The 14,139-nt window shown below is 35.9% G+C and overlaps 1 long non-coding RNA gene across 1 annotated transcript; it reads left to right on the forward strand.

The window, feature by feature from the left end:
* The first annotated feature begins 6,626 nt into the window (after positions 1-6,626).
* LOC132636749 (uncharacterized) lies at positions 6,627-11,220 on the forward strand. Its single transcript, XR_009581407.1, has 3 exons — positions 6,627-6,796; positions 9,360-9,406; positions 10,758-11,220. It is a non-coding gene; the product is annotated as an uncharacterized LOC132636749 (long non-coding RNA).
* The last annotated feature ends 2,919 nt before the right edge of the window (positions 11,221-14,139 follow it).

A 14,139-nucleotide genomic window follows, 5' to 3' on the forward strand; every position in this document is an offset into this window, starting at 1 on the left:
GAGAGGAAAGAACCGTAGGAAAAAAATCATAAAAAGTTGAATTGAAGTTGATGGCCATGAAGTGAGTTTGAAAGAGAATTTTGGATTAATTAGAGATTAAATTGAATATAATTCTTTGATTATGGTATTATAGTTGTTGTTATGGTTGGTTGAAAATTGGACAAATGTCGTGTGGGACATTTTGTGGAATATATTGGTGTTGATAGTATTGTGGTTGATGTTGGTATTGTTGTTGTTGTTGGTTGCTGGATTGTGATTTCGGGCTAGGCATATAAATTGGGGAGATGCTGCCCGAATTTCGGCAGATTCTAAAAAGATTTCATTTGAATGCTTTAGACAAATGTATGATATTGATCCTAATGATAATATGGATGGTTTATGTGTAGAGTTGCGAGCTTGGAAGAATAAACGTTGAACGACTAAGGCGACCGAAAGGTATGTTAAGGCTAGTCTCTTTCTTTCAAAGGCATAATTCTTAAGCTAGGATTCCTTCTATATTCCTATGCCGTTATTATTCCCAAAAGTAAGAATTCAAGATTTGCAAAGCTCTTATGATGTTAAATGAAAAATGTTCTTTAATGATTGTGACGATGATGATGATTCTATTCTAGAAATTCTGAAGCTATGATTTGAGAGCATTATGAAATTATTGAGCCATTCCATGAATACCTTGATCTTACTTATCTTTGATGGTATCACCTCATGTTACTCGTTCCTTCGAGGTGAGATATAGCGAAGATAATGATTCTATTTTGGTGCTATCTAAGTTCATAATTCTCGAGACTCGCACTTATTTCGGAGCATTGAAACTTTTATGGGTTTTAGATAATATGGCTGCTTTCAGTCAGACTAAGAAGCATGATCAACATTGGATGGAAATGATGGAGAAGGACTGTAGGATTCAACCTTTCATAGTTCACTGCACTTTCATAGTTTATCTCCCTAGAACTGGTTGTTCGGAAGAAGCTCTCAAGCTTGTTGAGGATATGACATTTTTTGTCATTACTGCTAATGTTGATCATGCCGAAGAGGGTGCTATTGAAAAAATGCAATCAGGAGCTTATTCGAATGTTTACAAGGTGACGGGATCTACTAATGAAGTGATTCAACCTCACTTCTTTGGTGCGGAGTCCCCAAGATTTTTGTGGATTTCTTGTGTGAAACCACTAGTGACCAATAATTCGGCAATTTTAGAGAAAAAATTTAAAAATTTGGAGTGCAGAATAAAATCCTCATGTTTGCACAGCTTCATTGAACACCTTTTCATTCACGGGTTTAAAATAAATGAACCAATTTTTGTATTTGAACCTGGAGGAGGCATCTTTACGTGGTCAATAAATGAAACAGCGAAGAAGGTATCTCCAAATCTTGTTGAGAGAATAGACGAAACTGCATTGGAATTTAATATTGGTGGTAGCACCTTTGCTGGATTGGAGCATGAGCAGCTGGTTAGTGGTGTTGTTATGTGTCAAAATGGTTCATTAAAACATAGATATCCCTCTTCATTTTCAACATCTCTATACCAGAAATGCCTACAACAGTTTCGCACTTATAAGAGACAAATATGTTCCACTTTTCTGAACAATTTATTCTATACTTTGAGCTGGGCAGTGACTGAATTGCCAGTGTTAACTTGTGACTCATGGTGCTTTGTGGTTAACGGGTTTTCTGCTTCTTTATGCTATGTTATATTGGGTCATTTTCAAGCACATGGTGCTGAAACCAATTGGAATTTGTATGCCTGTGATAAAGTCAAAAGTTTAAGGAATCATTGCTACATGTCATGGAGTTCACCTCTACTATATGGTGCACAAGGTGGAACTGCCCATAGTGTAGCAACAACAAGAAGATCCCAAGGGCTCTTTTGGGGTTCACATAGATATTGCTTTACTAATGCATATAGGTGGACAAGATTTATTCTGTTTGATGTTACTTTAAAGCTCAATTTTAGTGGCAACGACAGTAGTTCTAAAACTAACTGTACTTATCTTGGACGACTCTTTTGTGATTTAAAAATTGGTATATCTTTCTTTGCTACTGCGGAATTCTTAGCCACGAGCTTCAGTCTTGCTTTGAAATGCGGCAGTGGTAGATTCTGTTTGGTATGCAAGGGAACCTGCCACACAAGAGCAATGGCTTCACCCAAATCCGTAGTGCAAATAATGCCTCTGAAGGATCAAGTCGAGAGTTTGTTCAGCTGGCTATTTGGACTCAGTTTTCTCCCCTATTCCCGAGTTCATATTCCAACATTGAGGACAAGGTTGTTTAAGGGGGATGGATTGTTACGTATTGGTAGTACATTGAGCTTATCGCGTAATAGTTATGTTTAAGAAGTTACGAGTTGTTAGACGTTTTTATATTTATAGTTAAGTCCCTTATTTAGTATAATTTTAAGTTGAGTCCCTTAGTCGATATAGGCCTTGTAAAAGTTTATTATTGAGATGTTGAATGAAAATCTAAATTTTTATCTTTTATTTCCTTTTGCTTTCTCTATTTTTTTTGCTTTCATGATGATCCCAACGTGGGAATCATTACAAAAACATACCAACTTAAATCTCATATTTTCTTTTTTAAAAGAAGTGTATCCTTATAAATAGTTTTGAAGATATATCAAGTAATACCAATAGCGAGAGTTAGGGAGATAAAAATATTTAATTCAGAGTAATTAACGAAGGATGTTAAGTAAACCAACTCTTCTGTCACCGAGCGAGTAAGATGAATAAAAAACCAATCCTTCCATCTATATATATATATATATATATAACCAAGATTAATTTATTGATAAAGCTCTTGATGTTCTTAAGTTTTATGTCCATGACTGCTGTTACACCTCGGACATTTCGTACGTTGAGCTGTGAATAGACTAACGCAAGCTCAAGGTGAAAATGAAGTCCTTATGACTATAAGGAGAGAACTTAGCAACCTTAGAGTGTACACGACAAGATTTTGAAGTCATATGACTCGGTGAAACTAAGTTTGTCGAAGGAAGGGAAGCATAAGTTGTGTTGGGAAGGTTTCGCAAGCTATCAATTTAATGATTATTTAGTAATGTCTTGAGAAGTAGTTACAGAGGTTCGTAGATGGTTATGAAGTGTTAAACAAGTGCCAAGAAGATTCTATAAGGATTGAAGATCAAAAGAATCGATGAGAACAATTTCGAAAAAATGTGAGTTGTACGACCACTTATACGGTCCGTATAACTTTATATTGCTGTATAAGGGTCCGTATAACGGTCACAGTGAGGGGTCAGTCTTGGTGAGATTATACGGTCATTTATACGGACCGTATAAGTGTCCTACAACAGTTACAAAATGGATTGATTGTTGGTGCACTTCTACGGTCACTTATACGGACCGTATAATTGTCTGTATAATCCATTACGGGCAACTTTTATTTTTTTTTTATATAAAGATGACCCAAGGTCTTATTTTTCATTTCTCACCTTCTCCACACTTCTTGAGAGCTCTAGAATATTCTATACACCATATTAACATATATCCAAGAGAAATCAAAGATTAAACACCAAGAATTAGTAGAATCAAGTGCATGGGTGTTCACTAGGGTTGTGGAGGCCAAGTTTTCCTTTGGAATTGAAGTTGGGTTTTTCTCAAGTGAAGTATCTTTATCCAAAGATCATTCCTACATAATTAAAGGTGAGTTTTACACTTATTTCATGTTATTAAAGGTATTGAGTGGTTGAAAGACTTAGATTAGAGAAGAATGTAGAATATGAGCTCAAAATATAGTAATAATGGTATATTGAGTAGTAAGTTAATTCAAGTCATGATTCTTAGCATGAGATGAGTATAATCTTGTTATGAATGATGCTAATGCCGTTGAGGGAGTATTATGTGAAGAATGAGTATGGTGTTGTATTGTAGTCATGGTTATGGATGACCTTGAAAGTGAATTTGAGAAGTGAATAATGTTTAACTTGAGAAAGTCTATTGATTATGATATTATGAGTGTTGCTATTGATATTTAGGAGTTGTTTGGTATATGGAGAAGGTTGTTGAAACAAAGGAAATGCTGCCCAATTTTCGTTAGCTCTTAGTCGCTTTAGATTAGACTTAAGCATGATTCAAATGATCTAATGTAGTACAAACTCTCTTGAATGTAGAGTTGTGAGCTTAGAAGGAGAATGCTTAGTCGTTAAGGAGACGTAAAGGTATGTAAGGCTAGTTCCTTTCTTTTTTTAAGGCATGACTCTTATATTACTACCTTCCATATATTCCATGACCTTCTTACATCCCAAAAGTTGAAAGTTCATGATTCTTAAGAGCTTCTTATGAGATCGAAATGGGATATGTTCCATGATAATGATGGTGATAATGATGCTATTATGAGCCTGATAATCCTATCGTTATGATTTCATTGATGTTATTTCTTATTGTTGCCTCACCTCATGATATTAATTTCTTCAAGGTGAGAAATAGCGATAATGATTATTCCATAATGTAATTGGAGGTTCCCGACCTTACGTCACTCTGATAGAGTTACAACTTTTACTTGAGCTCTCATGCATGCTTCATATTATGTATATGTAAGATTACACCGTGCCTAATTGGTCGGGCAGTCACCACTACGATAGGCGTAGTGGACAGCTATGATGGTGATTACACCGTGCCTAATTGGCCAGACAGACACCACTAGTGGGCGGCTTGAGATGTTTACCCCGAAAGCGGGAGGCTCGGACGCGAGCTGATGATGATCACACCCTATCTATATGATCGGGCAGTTTATATATATGTATACATGCTATGACGTTTTTTTTAATTAGCATGCATGATTCCGTCTTAAGAGGAAATCAGTTATAAGTTATCTCTTCATCTCATGTTCTCTTATTTCTTTATTATGTTGATATACATGCCTTACATACTCAGTACATTGTTCGTACTGACGTCCTTTTCTTTTATGGAAGTTGTGTTCATGCCCACAGATAGATAGGGGGACGGACCGGATTCCTAGGAGCTTTCTCAGCGGAGATACAGGAGCACTCCACTACTCCGGAGTCGCCACTTCTTGGTATATTCTTTTGTATACATATTGGAGCATGGCGGGGTCCTGTCCCGTCCTTATGATTACAGTGTTCCAGTTAGAGGCTTGTAGATACTTATGTGTGGGTTGTAGACGCTATGTGACATTTTCATTGTATATTTTGTACATCATTTTTGTAGCCTCGTGGGCTTATGCACATATACATGTTTTGGGGGATATTTGAAGATCGTTTCACGATGGGTTTTGTGCTGAGAATGGTGTATGTTCAGGTTGAGTTTGATGATAAGGCTGATCGTTGGTGCTCGATAGTCAGCTCCGGGTACCTGTCATGGCCCTCTAGTTGGATCGTGACAACTGCTTCATTCTTCATATTGAATTACTAATACCTTTCAATTATCGAAACTCATATTCATGTAGCCATATCATATTCATGTAGCCATTGTCCTCCTAGAAGCACGACACCTTTGCTGTATATTTGTGGCAATGGTGATTTACCAAAATTCAATAGAAAATTGTTTTAGCTTATTTTAAAGTCCCAATTATTAGGTTAAGCCTAATATCTACCATTATACTGAAAAATACATTATTCTGTCCATAATTGAAGAAAAAGATTCAATTCTTTATGCCCGCAATATATAAGGTGATGCAATGACAAACCGTCTAGCTCCATCCGACAACCATGTAACTATCTGAATAGAGGAGATATATGTGCTATATTACTTCCTTCGGCAAAATTAATTATTAATTAATTGAATCATTGTATTCTGAAAGATACCACACGGTTTTGCCGAAAACGCTTCACCATTAAGAGTATATTCAACACTATATAAGTTAGGGTTTTTTCTACTTTTCATATTAGACTTTCTTCACACACGCACAACAATCTCTCAATATCAACGACAAATGTCAAATTCTTAATAGGCATGTCCAAGAATTTCAAAATTCAACCCGATAAAAAAAAAAAATACAAATCAGAGAATGTATATTTTTTTATTACATTTGTCGTTGATATTGAGAATGTATATTAGATTTTCACTTCTGAACTAACTTACCGCATGATTGTAGGACGGGATTAGGCCTTGTGCCGTTTAAGAAAAAAATCCATGGATCCTGGTATTCAAAGACTATCCGAGTAGGACGTGATGCCTTAATCCTAAATACAAATATGAACCTTTGTCAAAGCAGGAAATCTCTGAAAAATTATGATATGTATCTTGTTATTTATTTACAAAAAAGAATAGACATTGAAATTAAGTTGGGAAACAGAAAGTGTATGGCAGATTAAAAGATAAAAAGAATAAAGTCACCATAGTTAAAGAAAGACATGCACCTGATAAATTCTCAATCTCTTGGTCACCAATAATTAATCTGCTCCATGTGAAATACAATACAGTAGTCTACCATCCGTATGCAAACCAAGAAAAAAGGAAAAAAAATGCATATGCTGACCGACATAAAATATAAAAACAATAAGCTAATGCCCTTTTAATAATAAAAAACTTCCTTAGCCCCATCGGCTAACCAATCCAAATCCTGTTGAAAGATTTCAGGACTTTAGTAACACATAAAACACACTCTAATTTCTTCGACACTTGGGGTGGACGAACACCGTACGAACACGGTATACATGTAATTATGAATTTTTAATTAGGGGCATATTCGTAATTCTAGCATTTCTATAGAGACATATGTACTCACTAAAGTAATACCGGTGTACTCCATCTGTCTTCATACATATAGAAGACTTATTCTCTCTCTTTCGTTCCATTGTCTGCTCTCAATGAAGCTCTTCTTTTTGGTAAGTTTTTTCTGCAATATCACTTTTTTCTTGCACTTTTCTGTTAGTAGTTGGAATATGGAGTATTCACTCTTCAAATTTTTTTCATTTTGTTCTATTTATTTTTTGGTTTGACCACTGTTTTGGTAATATTTCTTCGTTTTATTGTAGCTTCTATGTTGGCAATTTAAATTTAGTGGGTATATGACAGTTTCTATCTTTTGAATGACATTTCTAGCAAGAAATTGCTCCTGCATGTCACTTATTGTACCCATATTCTCTTACCTTATCTTTTCATTAAGGAATCGAGTAATTTACCTAGGGAATAAGCTTATAAAGTGAAATTAGGTAGCAACCCAAGCGATATTCCTGCCTTCTCTTTGTTGAAGAGTCAATATTCTCTATTCTATATAGTTATCAAGATGATTTTATTTTCAAGTTATCTTAGTGCTTTTAAATTGATCTATAAAATTTGTAGACGGCTCATAAAAAAAAAGTTATTTGAGAGGTAAGGGATGAACTTTATAATACCTAGGCAAACTATAAGAAGTTTTTGTGGTTACATTAATTTTACTTATGGAGTTATGGATGATTATGATATTTCGTTGATTGGGATATTGAAGTTATAGTTTATGAAAAAATGTTGATGGATACTTTCTGGCTTCACGGGATCATTGGTATATTATCCTCGAGGAAATGACTGCGGGAAGACAAGCTTAGATTTAGCTGATATTCCGTTATTCTATTTTCGAGCTTGTTGGTGTAACGGTTTGCATTTCACGGGCGGGGTTAGCGCTCGGAAAGCTACTTCGAACTTGTTGGTGCTCTTTCGGACTTTGTTTTAAAAGAGTCGCCACTTAATTTTTAGGAAATTAGGAAAACCAATTTTGAAGGGTTTATTCATACACCGTGAAAAATCTTTCGTAATCCAAAGTTCTAGGTAAGGATTCTGATGATCCCCTAGGGAAGGTGTTAGACACCCTAGTACTAAGAATCTGTACTATATAGTTGACCTTCGAATTCCAATGTATGAGCATTTGCATGAACTATTTATTTAGTGTTTTATTCCCGCATTATAAAGCCTGTCATTTTGCATACTATTTTTTGAAATAAATTGAGTATATCCCCTTTACATATAGGATATTTAGGTTCGGATTTATAATATACGAATACAACTAGTTCCTTTTATATATAAGGATAGTAGTTATTTTGCAAAGATATAAAAAGGTTATTTATTTTAAGTGTGGAATGAATGAGTTTTGTTCATGCTTGTTATATCCCGTATTTTGCACATTCGGATATTTTAAGGTAATTGCGACAAGTTAAGGACAAGGCTATATTTTGATCTTGTTTAATACATAAATTGTTTATGAAAATTTTTGATGTGGAAATATTAAGAATGGCTAGGGGTAAAAAGGGAAATTCGCAAGATGACTCATGGAAATATGGAGGAAGGCTAAGGGGCAAATTTAGAATTTGAAAAATAAATTTTCATGAAGTGCAAAACAAAACAAAAAAAAAAAGTGGGCTTAAGTAAAAGGGGCCAAGTGGCCGGCCACATGAAGTGGGCCAAGGCCCACATGGGAGCCCAACTTTGATACATAAAAGATGAGAATTAGAGCTCATTTTTCATTCTCAACACTTAGAATTTTCAAGAACCTTGAAGAAGACAAAAAACAAAGGGCCATTCGGCCAAGGGGCAAAAAAAAATTGAAGCCTTCAATTTTGATCCAAAAAAATATTTTCTTCTAGTATTCCTACTAATTTGAAGGTCCTCTTTAACGTGGTATAATTGTTGGAGCAAGAAGACCTCTTTTTGTTGCAAGTTCATAATCATAGACAAGTGAGAAATTAAGGGAAAACGGTAAGAATTAATTTTCTTTTATATGTTATGGATGGTTGTGTATGTTGTAGTATGTAGAAATGGGTAAAATTTATGAAAAATATGGATGTATGTTGTGGCCGTGTGGTTGTTGTATGGTATGGAAGAGAATGAATCAATTTTTCTTAAGTATTTTGGTTGTTGTTGTAATGGAATCTATGATGAAAATGAAATTTTAATGATTCTAGTTGAAGTTGTAAGTGTTGGAGAGTTGTTTAGAAGCTAATGTGATGTTAAAAGCCATTTCTTGTATTTATAGAAAACAATGTTGTTAGTGTGTGAATTGTTGGGTTGTTGTGATTGAATTTGAAAGAAGGAAATAGGTTGTTATTGTTCTTGTTGAATTTGGAAGGTTTCGGGTGAAGTAGTATGTTGATTGGGTTGTTTTGAATGTTATGTGAATTGAATTGAATATAAATGAAATGTCGTTGAATTGTATGACAAAGGTTGTTAATGTTAGAATGCGTCTTGAATTGATTGTTGATATTGTTAGTATGATTGTTGGTATTGTTGTTGATAATTTGGCCGAGTTGAATTCTCGGATTGTTGTTGATAAATTGGCCGAGTTAGATTCTCGGGGATGGTGTATTTACAGGGGAAATGTTGCCGAAATTTCGGCAGATTATAAATGAATTCATTTGAAGGATTAAGACAAGTATATGATGATGAATCTAATAATTATATAAATCTTCTTGAATGTAGACTAACAAGCTTGGATAAATAAGCGTTGCTAATAGGGCGTGGAGCAGGTATGTAAGACTTACCCTTTCTTCCTTTTGGCATGATCTTTGTGAAACCAACATGACCAAGTATATGTTTATAATTCCAAAGAAATTCCTATTCTTAGAGCCACTAGGATGGCTAATATTCTTGACTTCTATAAGCTATTCCATACGGTTTTGATGTGTATCTATGATGTCCGAAGATCTATTTGATATGTTTCCGAATGACATTCGAAAGATAATTGATATGACTAAAGTTTTGATTTTCAAATGCTAGCACGTTCGATTATTCCATTGAGTCTTTGATATATTTCGATATGTACATATGGTTCCAAAAGCTATATTTGATTTGATCCATAACGATATCCGAAAGGTACTTGATATGATTGTTGCTTTGATTTTCCAAAAATGGCTTCTGAAACGTTCGTAGAAGGTTCTGTACTTCAGACGCTCATAACTTTCTTATACTAAGTCGGATTGACCCGAAACTTGTTTCTGAGCCTTCAGGTGTCGGTAAGTATACTTGTCTATCGAGTCTTAAGATTTGTTTTATATGCATATAGTCTCTCACTACTCTGCTCGTGCATGTGCCATTACCTCCTTCACCGAGTCCCGGGCCGATATGTATCGTGCGTATGGTTCGCCGAGTCCCTTGCTCGAGGGCCGGGTTCCATATATATATTCCGTAGTATGATGTGTCCGGTTCCGGGGTACCGTGTATATGTGTCCGCTTCCCGGGTACCGTGTATATGTTATGGAGTATGATGTGTCCGGTTTCCCGGAGTATGATATGTCCCGGGTACCGTGTATATGTTATGATGTGTTATGTGTTACGGAGATGCTACGGAGATATGAAATCTTCTGGAGTATGATGTGTTATGGCGCCAAAGGCAGGAGTGGCGACCATGTTCCTGTGCCCCATGCATGATTTTGATGTGCATCATTTGTGATTCAAAAGTAAGCATTCTGACATTCTGGATAAGCTACTTACCTTCTGTATTTCTTCTGATATACGATATCGGCATATATGACGACTCTATTCACCGCGCCCCTCACTAGAGGGCCGGGATCTGTTATATGTATATGTATATGTATATGATGACATATGATGTCGGCACGCATGGTCTGTGTTTGGAAAGTAAGCATTTTGGCACTCTGGATGATTTACTTATTTTCTGTACTTCTTCTGACATATGACATCAGCATACATGATCTGTGCTTTGAAAAATAAGCCTTTTGGTATTCTAAATAATGTACTTACCTTTTGTACTGCTTGTTTCGATTAGGGCTCTGTTTTCTGTACTCCATGCTTTACATACTCAGTACATATTCCGTACTGACCCCCTTTTCTTCGGGGGCTGCGTTTCATGCCGCGCAGGTACACCCAGATGAGTAGAAGCCGTTATAGAAAATGTTCCAGCGGTGTTGGCAAGCTCCATTTGCTCCTGGAGTGCTGCCGAGTCAGAGTATATGTGCTATGATTTCTGATTGATGTTAGAGACTTTGCAGACATAGTCGTGGGTATAGGTTGTCGGTTTTGTAAGCGGCTCCATCAACCGATGTGTCTTTATGTATTATGTTATAAATTCCATCTGATTACAGATTTTGTTTGATTTGAGAACAACGAAAAAGAATATTTCTAAAAGCTCTCATTATGTATTTCATTTAATTTAAGTTAGAAGTCTAAGCGAGTATGTGTGTAATAAGAGTCAGCGGGTTTGCTCGGCTCCGAATATGGGGTCGGGTGCCCATCACACCCCTGGTAAGATTAGGGTGTGACAATGCTTGACTCATACGTGGTTCGGATTAATTCGTTTAATACGTTTCAGAATGTTCTTATCCAAAACTTTTATGTTCACAAATGATTTATACGTATTTCAATTTGTAAGTGTAAAAGGTTATACTTCTTTACTAGATATGTACAAAAAATGCTGATTTCTTATCTTATATTTGGGTTTAAAGCCCAGTTATAAAAAATCATTTTTTCTTGCATTGGGCCAGGCCCAAAAAATGTCTAATTCTACTTCTCCTTTTTTCTGAAAAAAGAAGAAGGTTTAATCAGGCGTGGTTCAAGACGTTTTTTTTTTGGCTTTCGTACCTTAATTTAAAAACTGGGCTTAGCCCAATTTTTTTAGCGTATTTTGTCATCTAAATCCCAGAAAAAAGCTGGATTAAAAAGAGAGTGTGTTTTTCCTTAATTTCAAAATGCATTCTATTCAGTTTTGTGTTGGAAAAACGTGATAGCGTTGTAGTTCTTCCCCTGTCCTCGTTTTAACCCGTATTTTGTTGAAATAATTCGTTTACTTAGTCATGTTTTAGAGAAAATCGTTTATCAATTAAATCCGGGTTTTGAAAATCATTTGGGGACCTAAAGTCGAACTAAACGGCATAAGTACCGTTGTTCTAAGACGACTAGCTCAAACCATAATGTTCCAATATAGATGTATGAGTTTTTTACAAATTTTTACAAATACAAAATACAACAAATTACACATAGGAGAAAACATAAATAAATGAATAAATAGGAAAAAAGGGAAGGCTAGGGGCGTGCCAAGCCCCTAGTTGGCCATTTTCACCAATGGTTGGGCCTTCTATGCACATAATATATATTAGCTTCCATTTTTGTCTTCTCGGACTCGATAATGCAAAAAAAATGGCTTGTTGGGCTTTTGCCCAACAGGTTGGCTTAGATTCAGCCTAAGTGGCCATGGGGTGAAGAAGAGGAGAAAGAAAAAAGGACCCAGTTAGTTTATATTTATTGAACTTATCACATATATAACTATACAAACGTGTGTGTGTGTGTGTGTGTGTGTGTGTATATATATATATATATATATATATATATATGTAATTCATTTTCAAGACCTGCAGTTATCACATTCGCATCTGCGCTACTGGGCTTTTTATTGGTAGGGATTTGGGTAGTAAGCGAGAAAGTCACCACCATCCGTGTTCCTGATGCCGCACAAGATCCAAGAGGTTTCATGAGCCTCCGGCATGGCAGGACACCAGGGGAAGGCTTAAGACCAGACCCAAATAGCTAACTTAATTTCCCAACCAATACAGCCAGAGGAGAGGGAATGATGACACAGGATTTCACACTTATACATAGGCATAGCATAGATTGACATATGTAGACTGTAACGACCCGTTTGGTCATTATAGTGTTTTGACCCATTTAACCTTGTTGACCCTTCCCCAAGTCCCGTTAGTATGATCTATGACTTAATAAAGTTATTGGGTTGCTTCCCGGAAGGTTCAAGTGTAAATTGAGTCATTGATGGAGAAGCTAGTTAAGTTAACGAGTTACAGTTGACCAAGGTCAACTTCATGTTAGGATGACCCCGTGTCAATGTTTTGGAAGTTCCAACAAGTTAATATGTTTTGGAACACCCTATTTTTATAGTCCAACTCCGAACCATTACCCACAAGACCCCAAAGTCAGTTTTCAAGAGAGAAAAAGGCAAACTTCATTCCATTCTTTTGTAAAAGCATCTTGGAGGGTAAGTCCCCACCTTTATTTGTTCCTTTTCCTTTCTTCTTCAAGTTCCATGATTATTTTAATGTCCATCAATAGTGGGTGGAAATCCTAGAATCCTAGAATTAGTAAACACTTAAATAATTAGTGGGTTGTTGATTAATCATCTAGGAGTATAGATTATCACTTTCTAGGAAGGAAATTTGATTTCTTATGGATAAAATTGCATGTTTAGACTTAGGGTTCTAATAAAAATGAAAATTTTGTCCTAAAATCTATTTCAAAGGGTAAATTGATCAGAAACCCATGAATGGAAGGTTAATGATTGTAGACATAGAATTTATGTGTTACACCTCGGAAAATTTCCCGTTGGTACGCAAGTGAACGAACTAATGATGTGTGCGAGGAGTGTGAGTGTATAATGTTTCATGATCAATGTGCGTAAATGGACGAGAATGATTAGAATGAAAAGTCGAGAAATGAGAAAAATTGAAAGTTGGCAAAACTGCCCAGTGGTCGTATAGTGCAAAATACGGACCGTAAAGTGCAATACGGTCCGTAAACTTGAAGTCGTAAACTGGAATGTCCAACTTCAACTTTCTGCCAGCCGAGGAAATGGCTAAATACGACCTGGTGGACGGACCGTAAAGTGATTTACGGCCCGTAAACCATGGTCGTAAATCACCATACATGCAGGCCAAAGTCTCTGGTCCTGCTTAAGCTTAAAGACGACCACAAGGGATGGTCCGTAAAGTGGAATACGGACCGTAAACCTCCATGGACGACCACTGTTCACCCAGCACAGATTTTCCAATTCATTAAATATGAGGATCAAGACTTATTTTATTTCATTACAACATTACACTACATCTCTCTATAACTTCTCTCTACATTTATTATATGCGTTTTCAAGGATTATAAGCCATCAATAACATTAAGACAAGTGAATCAAGGGTAAGGGAATCATCAAGGATCATCCAAATCAAGAAATCCAAATGGAGAAAAACTAGGGTTTTGCTCAAAGAAGAGTATTATCAACCAAAGCTTGTTCCTACAACTTCTAAGGTAAGATTCATGATTTTTACAAGATGTTTTAGGTATTGGAGAATTAAAATACATGGATTGTAGAAAATGTGGTCAACTAGGTCATGAATGATGAATAGTGACATTTTGAGAAATAGTTTGAATTGAGTTATGAATGTTGTTATGTTGTGATATGAATGTGTTATAAATGGTATTAAGATCATGAACTAAACACTTTAGACGAATGGACGAAGATGGG

This window comes from Lycium barbarum, chromosome 1 (assembly GCF_019175385.1).
Source record: "Lycium barbarum isolate Lr01 chromosome 1, ASM1917538v2, whole genome shotgun sequence".
In the NCBI taxonomy this organism is placed as follows: Eukaryota; Viridiplantae; Streptophyta; class Magnoliopsida; order Solanales; family Solanaceae; genus Lycium; species Lycium barbarum.